Genomic DNA, 14,086 nt, shown 5'->3' on the forward strand with positions numbered 1-14,086 from the left:
ATCAAAGAACTCCCAAGGAGAGAACAACACCCCTCCCAACACAAGCAGGGCAAGCCATGGTATATAAACTGAGAGCAAGGCCCACTCCCTCTTTGCACTGAAGATGTTGCCTAGTCTGGCAATGAAACGTCTGCAATAAAACAACAAGGCTCAGAGAGCACCAAGGACTCCACAGTTCAACCCTGAGCTACAAATATTTGCTTCTGCATTCCCTTTGCTTCAGGGGTGTCCACAAGGTACACCAAAAAAAATCAAGATGGCCAATGTGATGGTGCGATTGTACATCAGTGAGTGAAGCTTTGATTGCACCATCACAATCACAAACCAAGAACTAGACCTTCTACCTACAGTGGTTGATTTCTAGCCACTGTCACTCTGCCTGTTCATCTTTTATGGGCTGTGGTGGTCAGATGCAAGAATGGACAAGGATCTTACACCACAAATAGTTGTGTAGAACAGCAACTCCATTGTGTCCAATGCACTGTATTTCCTAATAAGCATACCAAGAATTTCAGTTTTACAGCACATCCGAACTGTTGTTATTGCTTCCATTCACACTAATGGCAGCTTTGGAGAGGAGAGGTTTCTATTGAGATTGCCACAGGAAAGGACAGTTTCAAGCTCCCTTTCCCGTGACAGGAAGAAAAGTGACCCCAGAGCTATTCAGCTGAGATACAATTTCAGGTGATGCATCACTCACATTAAGAAGCTAAACCATTGTTGGTTGTTTTATCTTTCTAGATTGTACCTCATAGGTCTCTTTGGATTGTCTGACAATTTTTGAATCAAGAATTGTAATATGACCTTCTGTGTTTCTATACTTTCAGACAGACATAGTGAAAATTTAAAATTGCTTTGTGGTAAGAGAAAGTGCACATGGGGAAATTGGGGGAGAATTACCAGCAGAAGACAATGACTTCTGCACTCTTTGTAAAATTCTGTGCATGAGGCAAGACATTTGCACAACAAAAACCTCATTGGTTTTCACACAACAAAACCCCCAACCTTTCCTTTTTCTTCCATCAGGATTTTATTTCACCCAAAACCCAGAACTACCAAAGCATTCAGGCTTCAATTCAGTTCAGTTGAATCATGGCTGATCCAAAACAGTTCTGCAGAACCTTCAGAACTCAATTTTGTGCACATCTCTAATCATAGACACTCTCCCACCAGGTCTAAATAAAGTTTGAGTCAAATTTTGTTTCATTCTTGGAAACATCCCACAATCCTCTGCTTTGTCCAGCACTATGTTATCATCCTATTGCTTATTTTCATTTTTATTGTGTTTGTTCTTCCACATTACCCCTCTCTTGAATTTAAACACTGCTTAATCCAGAGAAATATCATACATCCAAAGCTTCAATCCCAGTCCTGAACAAAGTGAGATTTCCTTTGGTGGATGCACAATAGAAACATAATACTGCATTGCATTTTTGAGTTCTGTATTAATATTGTAAGCTGCCTTGAACCACTCATAGGAGTGGACTACATATTAATTTTTAAATAAAAATAAAGCACAGAGTTTTTTTAAGAAGGCTTTTCTCTCTCTGCCACAGCCAGCGTGTCCATTGGCTCCACTCCCATGATGATAATGTGGCATAACAGAGGCTGCCAAGTGCCAATATGGCCCATTGGTTTGATGCACTCCATCTGCTCCTGAGGGTTGCTGAGTGCCTCCTCTTTGAGCTAATATTTCTCTTTATGGCATTCTAATAATGGATGTGCCAGATCGGGAGATGTTTGCCAAAGAACCAGCAGAGGTGACTGCGGTTTGTCACCGTGATTTACAGCATTTCTGCTTGACCCAGCGTTTCAGGCCAGGCAAACGCCATCTGCTCTCTCCAAGGATTTCTCCAGCAAGCTGTTTAAAACCCAAGGACACCACTGCCCCTTGCCTGGTGAGGCTGAAATAGGAACTCTGTCCTGGATGGCAAGGACAGAGAAAGGGAAGCATTTATTAAAACGTGTCTAAGGGCAGAATCTATCTCTTACTGGGCACCAAAGAGAACTGGCCCAGGGATCTGTTTTCCTTAACTACTTCCTTTGGGGCAAAGAACAGCTGTTTCTGGATAGGATGTGGGGAAGGGGATTGTTTTCAGCAGAAATGAATTAAGCAATGAATTAAGCTCTCACTTGCTGTTGTAGTCCCAAAGCACATACTCTCTATGTGGGGTGGGTAGAGGGTGGCTAGTCCTATGCCCAGTTTTATCAAATGCATACAACACCTTGCCACATAGTTCCATGGAACCAAGGGGCTTGTGGAGACCTCCCTTGGCAGTCTGAAGATTCCACACCCCAACACTTTTTTTTAACCTAAAGATTATATTAATTGAACCCAAAATTAAATGGGTCACTGGCATATTTCAAAACAAAGCACCAGCCTCTAGCGTAATAACTTATGCAAGAACTATGCATATAAATCACTCCCTATCTAGATAATCACAATCATCAAATGGAAAATGAAAGTAAGGTTGGATTGCTGCATCCAGTGTGTGTGTGTGTGCGTGTGTGTGCGTGTGTGTGTGTGCACGCACCCAGAGGGGGTTAAAAAAAAGAAATCAAGATATAGGAAACATGCTGGAACTGGAGTGGGTGAGGGGAGAGGAGGGTGAAGATAAACTTTGTGACTTTGCCTTTTGACGAATGGTTGTTTTTGTGACTGCCAGACCCATTCTAATAGCCGCTTGATAACTAGGTATGTTTATTTTTGCAACTGATTTCTGGGATTGCCCAGGACAGGTTCTTAAAATTCTGAATGAAGCCACTGATCCCAGGAAAACCACCTATGTCTTTACTAAGGAGTTAGTTTGATTGAATATGAGGCTTATTAAAAAGAAAGCATGCATTGCATGGATGATTTCTTCAACTTCAAAAAACCCACATCAGCAAAAAAAAAAGTAGTGCTCTGCATCAGAAATATTCAATTGGTATTTTTATCTAAGTATAGATTTTAAAACTACAGCCTAGCTTTGTGTTCTGGTCATCAAAGAGCAGGACTTTTTGGTCTTGTGCCTCTCCCCAGGGTGTATTCTCCTCCCCTTTCCATTCATTCCCCTTCAGTATTTTGAAGTCTTTCCTGGTCCTTGTTTAACAACCACAATTGGGACCAGAATTTGTTAAGCAAAGCAGTCATTAAGCAAATCTGAGCCGACCTTATGACCTTTTTTGCAATGGTCATTAAGCAAATCACGCAGTTCCCCACTGATTTCACTTGCCAGAAGCTGGCCAGGAAGGTCGAAAATGGTGATCACATGACCACAGGATGCTGCAATGGTCATAAATGCAAATTGATTGCCAAGCACCCAAATTGTGATCACGTGTCTGCGGGGACGCTGTGACAGTTATAACTGTGAGGGCCAGTCATAAGTTAGTTTTTCCAGCACCATCGTAAATCTGAACCAGCACTAAACAAATGGTTGTTAAACAAGGACTACCTGTAAATGTAATGCAAACTTCCCCAACCAGATGCCCTTAGGATATGTATGCTAGGAATTCTGGGAGTTGGAGTCTCAGAACATCTTGAAACCATGAGTCTGGAGAAAGCTAAAAGTATTAGCAATGCTACTTTCCAAAACCAGTAAATTTCAGAATGTAGACAAGAAAAATAATGAGGCTCTTAAAGGCTATATGACATTTATTGCAGTGTTCTGTTTTGCTTTGTTTTAATTGTCCTTACCATCATAGTAAAATCACTGAAGCCCTTGCCTTCTATGGTTTTCTTCTATGTCAGGTTTTAGCTTATTGATGGACCTACTGAATCTAGCCAAGCTTGTTGAACCTCCTTCAAAAATCCAACTCTGTCCCATTCCATTAGGACTCATTTTTTAAATTATTTTGAGAGCCATAGCAAAAGACTCAGTCTTGAGTTTACAGTAGAATGTAGCATGCTTGACATGTGATTATTTTTCATAACCTAATTGGGCTTTCTAACTAACTAGGAAATGGGCCTTTCATTTTATGGACTTTACAGAAATATTCCAATGGAAATAAGATGTCAGATCTAGATTTTATACCACATAAAACAGTGTTTTTTTTTCCACCTAGCACTTTCTAGAGGAATTGAGGCTATTAACTCCCAGAATTCTCTGCCAGGTTGGCTGTTAATTCTGGAACTTGCAGTCCAATACATTTGGAAGGCAGCAGGTTGGGAAAATGAAAAGAAAATTCTTGAGCATCTTTAGAGCAGTTCAGCTGGAACTTAAATGGACTGATATGCCATTTTAAAAAAAAATAATCACATGAATGGGTAAAATATAAAGATAACTGAGGGTTCTGTTGAAAGATAAAGGAAGTGGGAGTCTGCCATATGCTAGTGTTCAGACAGATACATTGGCTTCTCAGAATAACAAGTGTATCAAAGCAGTCTAAATGTTATATTCCCTCTTTCAGTTGAAAATGACATCTTTGAACTTTACTTGTGGGAACTACTGGAACATTTTAAGAAAGCAATCAGAGTCTTGTAGCACCTTAAAAACTAACAAACATTTTCACATACGCTTTTCTGGTTGTCAATTAACTTCATCAAATGTGTGGAATAAAATCCTGAGCAAGTTATGTATATAGTGCACCAATATCTTTACAGTTGACTTAAAATAATGCTGCTTCAGCTTATATCCACAAAAGCCACTTCTGTATCTGAGAGTTATTAAAGACCTTTTTATCTTTGGGAGTCATAGACAAGAGGCCCTAGCAAAATTGTTGCATCAGAATTTCAATACATTTCCCTGCACAAACAGGGAACTTTCTGATCACCACTTTAACTTTGCTTATGAAAGGAGGGGCTGGGTTGCGTCAATGCACACTTCACTTGACAAGAGTGTTTTCATTTCATTAGCTGCTCATCTTTTTCTTCTGCACATTTTATCTAAACAGTTTTATACTTAGACCAGCTCTGCTAATTGTCTTTCTGGGGCATTTGGCTTATGGCCTCAGAACTTTTTAAAACCTCCCAGGGTATCTCACTTTATTCAACCTGATTAGGTGTTAAAATGAAAAATGTAAGAAGAGTTATAATAGACAATAAATGCATAAAGGGACAGAACCATCCACAGCCTTAGCTGAATCATTTTGGCTTCTTCATATCCTTATGAGATTGAACAGGGAGAGAAGGAATTCTATCCCAAACCTGAAAGTAATATATAATATCCCCCAAACTGCACAAGTCTTATAAAAAAAAAATATGTTGCCCTTCTCTTACTCATAATTCAATTGTGTGCCTTTATTTATAATGGCAATACAGTATGCTCTGTTGGGCTAATGTGGCAAAAACAGCAGTGGTAACTCAATCTTTTCAAGCTTATGAAGCAATGACCTGTCTTATAATTCCCCAAATTCCATAGAATAGTGCTCAGTTGGATAGATTATAGCCCAGGAACTTAAATGCAGCCCAAACACTCTTTTTATAAGCCCTCCAATCTCTTGATATTGTGCTGTGGAGGTTCAAACAATGGCAGTACTATCTAATAGGCTTAGCACATGTAGAAATATGATTGCAGAAGTCAATCTTTCAAAAGGAAAAAAAAGGCCAAAAAATCCTGTCTATTCCCTCTCAAGCTCATCAGCACATCATAAGACCATGTTCTTATTCCCATGGATGTTTTCTTTTTTTCTCCCACCATTGTGTGCAGTATTAAGGACTGGACTGGGAGTTTTGGTTGACCTCTGGATCTTCCCACCTGCTCTTTATCACACGGCACAGCTGTTGTGAGGGTAAAAAGAAGGAAGACCCTGCTCTCCCATGTGCACCATCTTGAATTCATGAAAGAAAGGTGGTTACCTGTGTAATCATAAATAAATAAATAATAGTGTCATTGCTTGGACTTCCGGCAGAGGTGTTTGCTTTTCCAGGCCTCTTACGTTTTAAATTTTACCTCTGCTCAAGATTTGCCTTTAATACTGCTGATGAGCTTTTGTTTTATATTTGCTGGATGCATTCTCGCTGAGTTTTCTTTCACCCTTGTTAGTCACGCTGCTAACTGTTTGAAAGGCAAAGTAGAAAATCTTTCAGAATACCAATTAAGAAGTGCTATATGAATCAATAACCGTCTCTCAATGCAACTGCCCAGTAGATATCCTGTATGACTCTTGCAGTGTGGCAACCCAGGATTATCTAGGTACAAATTTGTCCTGCGGCTGGACACAACACGTCACAAGCACACATTCCCTTTTATAGTCCTGAATTCCAGATCCCTGTCTGCAGTGTGAGGAAGAGGCATTAAAAGTGGTGTTTTATTTTCTGAGCCAGCACTGATAATATAAGTCAGCTGGCCACTTCAGTGATGATAGAACAACAAGGTGGAGAATTTTGGTTTTGCATATGATATGTCAGCATTTTTTTTCTATTCAACAAGACATCAACACTTAAGATGTTGACATTTTCAATACATCTATCTCACAAAACCAAGTCACTCTTCTAAAACGATACTATTGGCTTTGGTCTTACAGTAAATGTCAATGATGCTGTCGTAATAATAGAATCTGGTTACAGCAGGATTTTTATAAGCAAACCACACACTAAATATCTCAGGACAAATTATAAACTCTTCAAGTCCTAGAATTGTAGATCATTTCTATGAAGCTTTTAATTTGCAAAGAATATCATAGTGTTTTCCACACTGATCGTCCCAACAACTAACCTTATGACAGAGAAACTTTGCAGTTTGTGGCAGGAACAGATAATTTCAGCAACTAAAACAACTTTTTTTCCCCTCTGTCTTTCCCTTTCTTTTGGGGGGGTATTTTATTGTTTCCCAGCAGCCAAGGGTCACAGAGGGCAATGCTATGCCCTTGTGATGTCATGGGCAGTGGGCAGCAATGGGATTTTTGCATGTTTTTTTGAGGAGGCTAGGAGACTATTATGGGTGTGCAAACCATAGGCAAAGAATTACAGAACACTTTTTGTTGGCTTTTATTTTTAAGATCAGTCAGAAGTTGTGCTATTATAATTTGGCCATTTGCCTCCACATTCTATCAAAAAAGGGGACACAGGTTGCTCACCCATATTTTATGGCAATATTTAATTGTCTTGAAGACACAGAAGGGACAATGGTGAGGCTTGGATTAAATTCATACATTACCAAGGCAAGAGTCAGTCTTCTACAATGTCACCCTTATCACTTGGAATTTATCTAGTGACAAGGCTTTGATGTATGCATTGACAAAAGACAACTTGAAATCAACTTGAACTTCAAGTCAACTTGACCTGAAATCTGGGCATTCTTCTTGTTGCCAGAAAGCACTTGATCGGGCAGAAGCTTACAGATCAGATACTTGCATGAGAACTAAATACTGCCACCCTGTGTTGACTTTGAGAGACATGAACTAAAAAATAAAATATTGAATGTTCACTTTCATTTCCCCAGCCATACAAAAATCAAAAACAGCTATCTATGGGAAGGGGGAGGAGGGTCAAAATCTGCAAGATGGTGAGGGCAGTGTTGCAATTGAAGCCCCACCTCTTTTGCTTTTGCACATGTACAGAAGGGGCATAGCTTCTATCATGACACTATGGATGCCATTGTGCAGATTTTGATACACACCTCCCTGTGGACATCCCTGATCTAAGACATCAGAAAACTGGTTAACTCTATTATAGCAATAGTTCAGTAAATCCGCAATCTTGGGAGCTAATAGAACCTGACTGACTGTAAGCCACATTGTAAGTACTTTTGGCTAAAAACCAAGATATACTCCCAACAAATAATTACATAAATAAATAGTAGGTTTATTCTTATATTTTATCAAGACTGAAGCTAAAAGTCAGGTAATTTTTTTTAAAAAATCCTTCCCCCCTCCTTCTGAAGACAACGCAAAAGCTTGCATTCAGTTTTCTGGTCTTGATAATGGCCCTAATAACAGTATTGTGCAAATAGGGATTTAGGACTTTATTTTGTGATTAATAATATCAGCAAAACTGTATTTTGAAATAGCCAAGCTATTCCTTCTCAGTAGTCATGACATTTATCACTTTAAGGCACTATTTCTCAATCTTTGCGACTTTAAGATGTGTGGACTTCAACTCCCAGAATTTCCAAACAGCATGCTGGCTGGGGGAATTCTGGGAGTTCAAGTCCACACTTCTTAAAGTTGCCAAGGTTGAGAAACACTGCTTTAAAGTATCTTCCTCAGGCTGGTGTCTCTAAATGTATTGGGCTATAACTTCATGGTTGTTGACCAGGATAGTTGTTTATTCTGGAGACTGCAATCCAATATATTTGGAAGACAATTTATTAGGGAAATAATTTGTATACTGCAGATTGCATCACTTTGGAATGATGGCAGAATTGGTCTTCATGTCTTACAGTATATGACTAATGCTGGTGTAATACTCTTAGCAACAGTCACCTTACTGTGGGTTCTTCACCTAACTCTGAATATACAACCTCCAGGATTTTGAGGGAGGTATGGCGAACTAAAGATGTCTCCGCAAAAGCGAAGCTGATAATTGCGGCAAAGACCAAAGAACAGGTGAGTAGACCAGTTCTTCAGAACTTTTCCTGATAAGGAGAGGACAGGAGATCACCCACATGTGTTCCAGTTGGCTGCTCCTTACGAGGAGACCACAGGACAGCAGTTTTCTGCAGGTTTGAGTGCTGGGAGACAAAGGGATTAGCCATCTTGCACAGGATTCCAGCAGAGCCTTTTAAAGGACACTAAGTTAGCAAACCTCACTTTCTAATCACTTTTGGAAATTGCCTATTAAGCATCTTAAAGCTATTAGAGACCTTCGGAAGGACAAGTTTGAAAAATCATTGGGTGAGTTTTATCTTCAACTCTGAACAAAACAAAAAGTAATATAAGATTAAGAACTTAAATAATTTGAAATAAACAGCAAAAAGCTAAATAAGATTTTGATCTTAGAAAGTTATAAATGGATTAAGGGTCCCGATAAATTTGGAATATTGACTTTTACTACTGGTAGTCCTTGAGTTGACCATTCATTCAGTGACCGTTTGAAGTTACAACAACATTGAATGAAGGGACTTATGACTGGTCCTCAAAATTCTGGCTGTTGCAGTGCCCCTGCAGTCACACGAACAAAATTTGAGTGCTTGGCAACCAGCTCACACTAACAACCAGTTGCAGCATCTTGCAGTCACACGATTGCAATTTGCAACCTTCCCTGCCAGCATCCCACAAGCAAAGTCAATGGGCAATCCAGCAGGGAAGGTCACAATTCCTCAGGTAAGCCTCCCGCATTCCCAGCCTTTCTTGTCTCACACGCACCACGCCCTCCTTCCCCCCTTCACTCGCACACACTATGACCTCTTTCCCCGGCCTCCCTGCACTTGCACACATGCACCCCGCACCTTTTCCCGGGCCTCCCTATGCTTGCACACACACACACACACACATCTCATACCGTCTTTCCCTGGCCTCCCTGCACTCGCATGCACCTGACATGCTTTTTCCCCACCTTCCTGAGCTTGGGCTGCATTGCAGCACTCCTGTCCCCCAACTTGGGTGTAGCCTGCGCTGGGCCTCCCAGGGCCTCCCCTACCTCCTTGCAGCACCCCTACACTCTTTACCTGGGACTGTCTCCGCTTCCCACTTAATGACCTATTCGTCTGGGGTTACAACAACAACTGGGACTGCCTGGATTGTTATCACTAAGCAATACAGTCATGTGACATCATGCTTTATGACCACATCACTTAGCAATGGCAATTCCAGTCCCAACTGCAGTTGTAACTCGAGGACTACCTGTATAAAATTTTGGAATTAACTATAAAAAATAAATAGCTTCTCGTGGGAACCAGTGTTATTCTGGCTATCTTGGCTCATAACAAAGCTAAGCAACTCTATGATTTTAGAAACTGGACACTAGAGGGAACTAAAGATTCTAAGTAGAAGGAAAAAAATAGCTTCTGATGGGAAACAGAGGCTCTCATGGAAAAATAGCTTCTCATGGCTATCCTGGATATTGTAAATCATAATAAAGATAAGTTATTTTATGATTTTAGAAACTGGACACTAAAGATTCTAGGTAGAAGGAAAAAAATACAAGCACGTTCTTGATGTCAGTTAATACTTACAAAATGACACAATGTTATGACATCAGAAACAATAAAGGAGATCTTTGGAGAATGGAGCCAGAAATTAGTAGAAATTAGTAACTATAATATCAACCCTGTCAGTAATGATGTCTCCTTCTATGGATAGACTACATTGAAAAAATAAACCAAGAGAATGACCTGGAAAAAATTTTCTTATTGGATTTACAAAAGAGGCTTGTTAAAGCCTTGAAGAAGTCTTTCAATGGGATAAAGAAGAATTGAAGAGAAATCAAATCCTATTAACAGTATTTGATTGAATTAAAGATTGAGATTGTTAGGAAAAAAAGGAAGGAATATAAAGTTGGTTTATTTGATCAAGGTTATAGTAAGACTTTTTTAAAAAAACGTTCTGGCAACCCTTTACAGACTTTTTGCTGACACCAGGATTGAAAAGTTGATGTTTTAGGATTTGCTTATAGATAAGGGATGGAATATGGGATGAAGAGATATCTGTTTGTAACCTTATAAGGGGTGAAGGGTTACTAAATTTGTTTATAGTTGTTGGGAGGAAGGTTGGAAGTCACTTCTTTATATATTTCTTTTTCTTTATTATATAATTTCTTTTCTTTTTCTTTTTTCCTGCTCTTTTTAATTATTTTTTTCTCTTCTCTTTCTCTAAGTTTAGTTTGTATTAGTTTTTACTATTGTAATCAAAATTCTTAATAAAAATTGTATTTTTAAGAAATGAATATACAACCTCCATGCTGTATCATTTAAGCCTTATTCAAACCCTCTCTGTTTCTTTCAATCTCAGTCTCTCTCACTCACTCTTAAGAGACGCTTTTGCATTGATGGGAAACTATTTCCTCCTTTACTTTCCCATCCCCTAAAACATCTTACAAAACTGTTCAAGGGCTTTGGAAAGAAGTTGATGACAATAGTAGCCCTAATCAATAAACACCACTGGCTTCCTCTTTCCAAAGCATTCTCAAATTTTGCTGAACAGTTCAAAATGAATTCTAAGATACTGAAATGTCTTATTTTTAGGGCAGCTCTTTTGTCACACTTTACATGTTATCTTATTTTGATATTCACCCTTAATTCATATTCATTTCTGCCCTTGTATTTCTTTACAAGCAAAAGCGCACTTTATTCTTGCACTTGATGGTTTATCTTCTCAAAAATCTGGTCGTGAGTGTTGTTGTTTCTACTTTCATCATAGAGACCATCAAAATTTATTTGGGAACAGACGAAGTGGGGCTTTTTAAGCATTCCAGTGATTTTTAACGAGCAGTTTCAAACATTTAAGTCCCTTCCGTTGCAACCAGTGAGTGGAAAAGGAAATTGTTTTGGTTCAGTGTCCATATTTATGAGAAATAACAAAAAAATGCAGTGGAAAATTTACCTTTCAAAGTGAATAAGGGGTAATACAAATATGCCTCAGAATGAAAATCTCCATTGCCCAAATTATGTAGATGTCTACTGGGGTATCCACAGGAGTTTACTGTTTTCATCACAGTGACTAAATAGCATTGCAGCATATGCTCTACCCCTTCTGTACAGGTGTGCAGCATCACAATATACATACAAAAAGGACACAGCTTGCATTGCAAGGCCACTTTTGCTATTCTGCTTCTCTTGCCAGCCCTAAAGATGCTACTGGATGTCTGCCCAGATGTTATATTATGTATACAATCTGATTTCAGAGCCATTTCTGCTATGTCTTTAGTTCAAGAAAACATCATAGAGTCTTGTGATAATTTTGAGGTCTCCTTCATTCTCACGTATAAATGACCAGGAAATATAGGCCAGGTTCCTTCTGTCATTTAGAATTGACAAGGAAGACACTGAAGTGCTGGATAACTTCTATCAACAATAAAGGAACCAGCAGTCAAGAAACATGCCATAGACTAGCACCTGTTAGGGTAGCAGTGATGGCCTTGGAAAAGATATTAAGATACTGTGACATGTCTATAGAAGCAAAAGTTGGAAGCAGGATAGAAAGAGCATTGATACTTTTGAATGCACTTTTTGTGTGGGAGAAGACACCTGAGAATACCCATAGATAGTCAAGAAAAGAAACAAATGGAGCACAGAACAAATCAACCCAGAGTTGTCACTTGAGACACAAATGACCAGGCTCAAATTACTGTGTTTTGGACACATTATGTGAAGACCCAACTCCGTAGAAAAGTCCATAATGCTGGGAAAGATAGAACAGAAAGACCAGCAGCAAGATGGATGGACTTAATTACAGCAGCGATGGACACAGGTTGGGGATGGATCATCCTGGAGAAGATCTATTTATGTGGTTGTTAAAAGTTGCAATGGATGGCACATAATCAATTTTTCTATTCAACTATGTTTTATTCATGCTTTTACAATAGCTTGCCCTTAGATATTCTTTTATGGACCATAATGCTATCAGCGATAAACATTAATCTCTGGCTATATTGTGTCTTGCGTTTCAATAATAATGCAGCATAGATCAGTTAAGATAAGTAACACTGCCTATTCATAAAGTTCATAATTATTCTCAATGGAAGTTTGGCCAAGTTGAACTATGTCACAGGATATTTCTTAACAATCTTTCATATTCTTTGATTCATCTGGTCCCATTTTCTAAAGTTAAACTGTTGGCAGCCAAATGTGAGGAGCCCATGCCAGTTCTCTGGAGCTCTCAATAAGCAGAGAGAGAACAGAAATACTATGTCGCCCAGTTCTGACTACTGTAGCCTATTCCATTTCAAATAGCAGCCTGGAATCAACTGATGTAAGACAAAAGAAAACAAATGCCTTCTTGGTGGAAAGCAACCACAAACATGGAGATGGGCAGCTTCACTTCCGTCTCTCTGACTGGCTGTCCACCTCCAAAGAGGTTTCTGGTTTTAGACTGATCTGGATGGTTCCAGATTGGGAAGGCTGCTCTAATGTACCTCTAGGGCAGTGTTTCTCAACCTTGGCAACTTTAAGACATGTGGACTTCAACTCCCAGAATTCTGGGAGTTGAAGTCCACATGTCTTAAAGTTGCCAAGGTTGAGGAATACTGCCCTAAAGAAATAGATCTAGTTCTGTCCTGAGTTACAGAGGTCTGGGTCAAAACATTTTAGGTCTCAGAACAGTAAATGGTACTTCTGTTAAAGGGCTTACTTTGCAAAGCCTTTCTGATTATTTTAGACACAGAGCAACTCTCAGAAGCTTAGCCCGCAATAAAGTTGGTTGGTCCTGAAGGTGCTACTAGACTCCTTGTCTATTTTGTTGAGACGATCACAGCTCTTCCATCATCTCAGATTATTATGGTCCTTGTGCTTATCAACATTTCAGAATCAGACACGGGGACATAATGTGATGATCTAAACACAGCATGATGTGCAAGTCCTCCCCCCACCCCCATTATGCATTCTGTGTCTCAATTTTGAAAGGGATTGGTCCAAAAAAACAAGTAGTTAGACAAACTTGGCTGATCTGAAGAAGCTAAAGAGAGTCCAACTAGGTTAGTAATTGGGTAGGACCCCACCAGGAAATCCTGGTGAGAAAGCCTATATCTCACCCAAAAAACCTGCATGAACATCCAAGAGCCAAGGATGAGTTTATCTTTTTAGCTGTGGCTGAAGCAGGATTTGCCAGTATGAGTATAGTGTTATCTTCTCAAACCAAGAAATACATCTAATTAACGATTAGATTCATCACCCAACTGGCCTTCACAGGTGTGAGGATCTTGGGTTCAGATATCCTAATGGCAAGAAATCTCTCTTGAAGCCCTTTAGGTTTCAGTAAAGGTTCTCTTTATTTTAAGATACAGTTCCCTATCCATGCAAAGACTCAAATGAATAAGATTCCCCAATTCCCTCCTTTTCTTGCCCTGTCCTCCCACCTCTATTTGAAATTGAATATTTACAACTGCTTTGGTTTTACAGTGTAACTTCCAGCTGCATTCTTCGGTGTCCGTTTTCTGATAAGGCACTAGCCACAACAGCCTGGCTCCAGCTCGCTGTGTCATTCTGTGATGTCTCTGGTTTCCCAAGCAGTAATTAGTGAACCCCCCTCCCTCTTTTACAACCCATGACAGAGGAGAAGTCCTAGAAGTGAT

The sequence above is a fragment of the Candoia aspera genome, chromosome 8 (genome assembly GCF_035149785.1).
Source record: "Candoia aspera isolate rCanAsp1 chromosome 8, rCanAsp1.hap2, whole genome shotgun sequence".
Taxonomy (NCBI): domain Eukaryota; kingdom Metazoa; phylum Chordata; class Lepidosauria; order Squamata; family Boidae; genus Candoia; species Candoia aspera.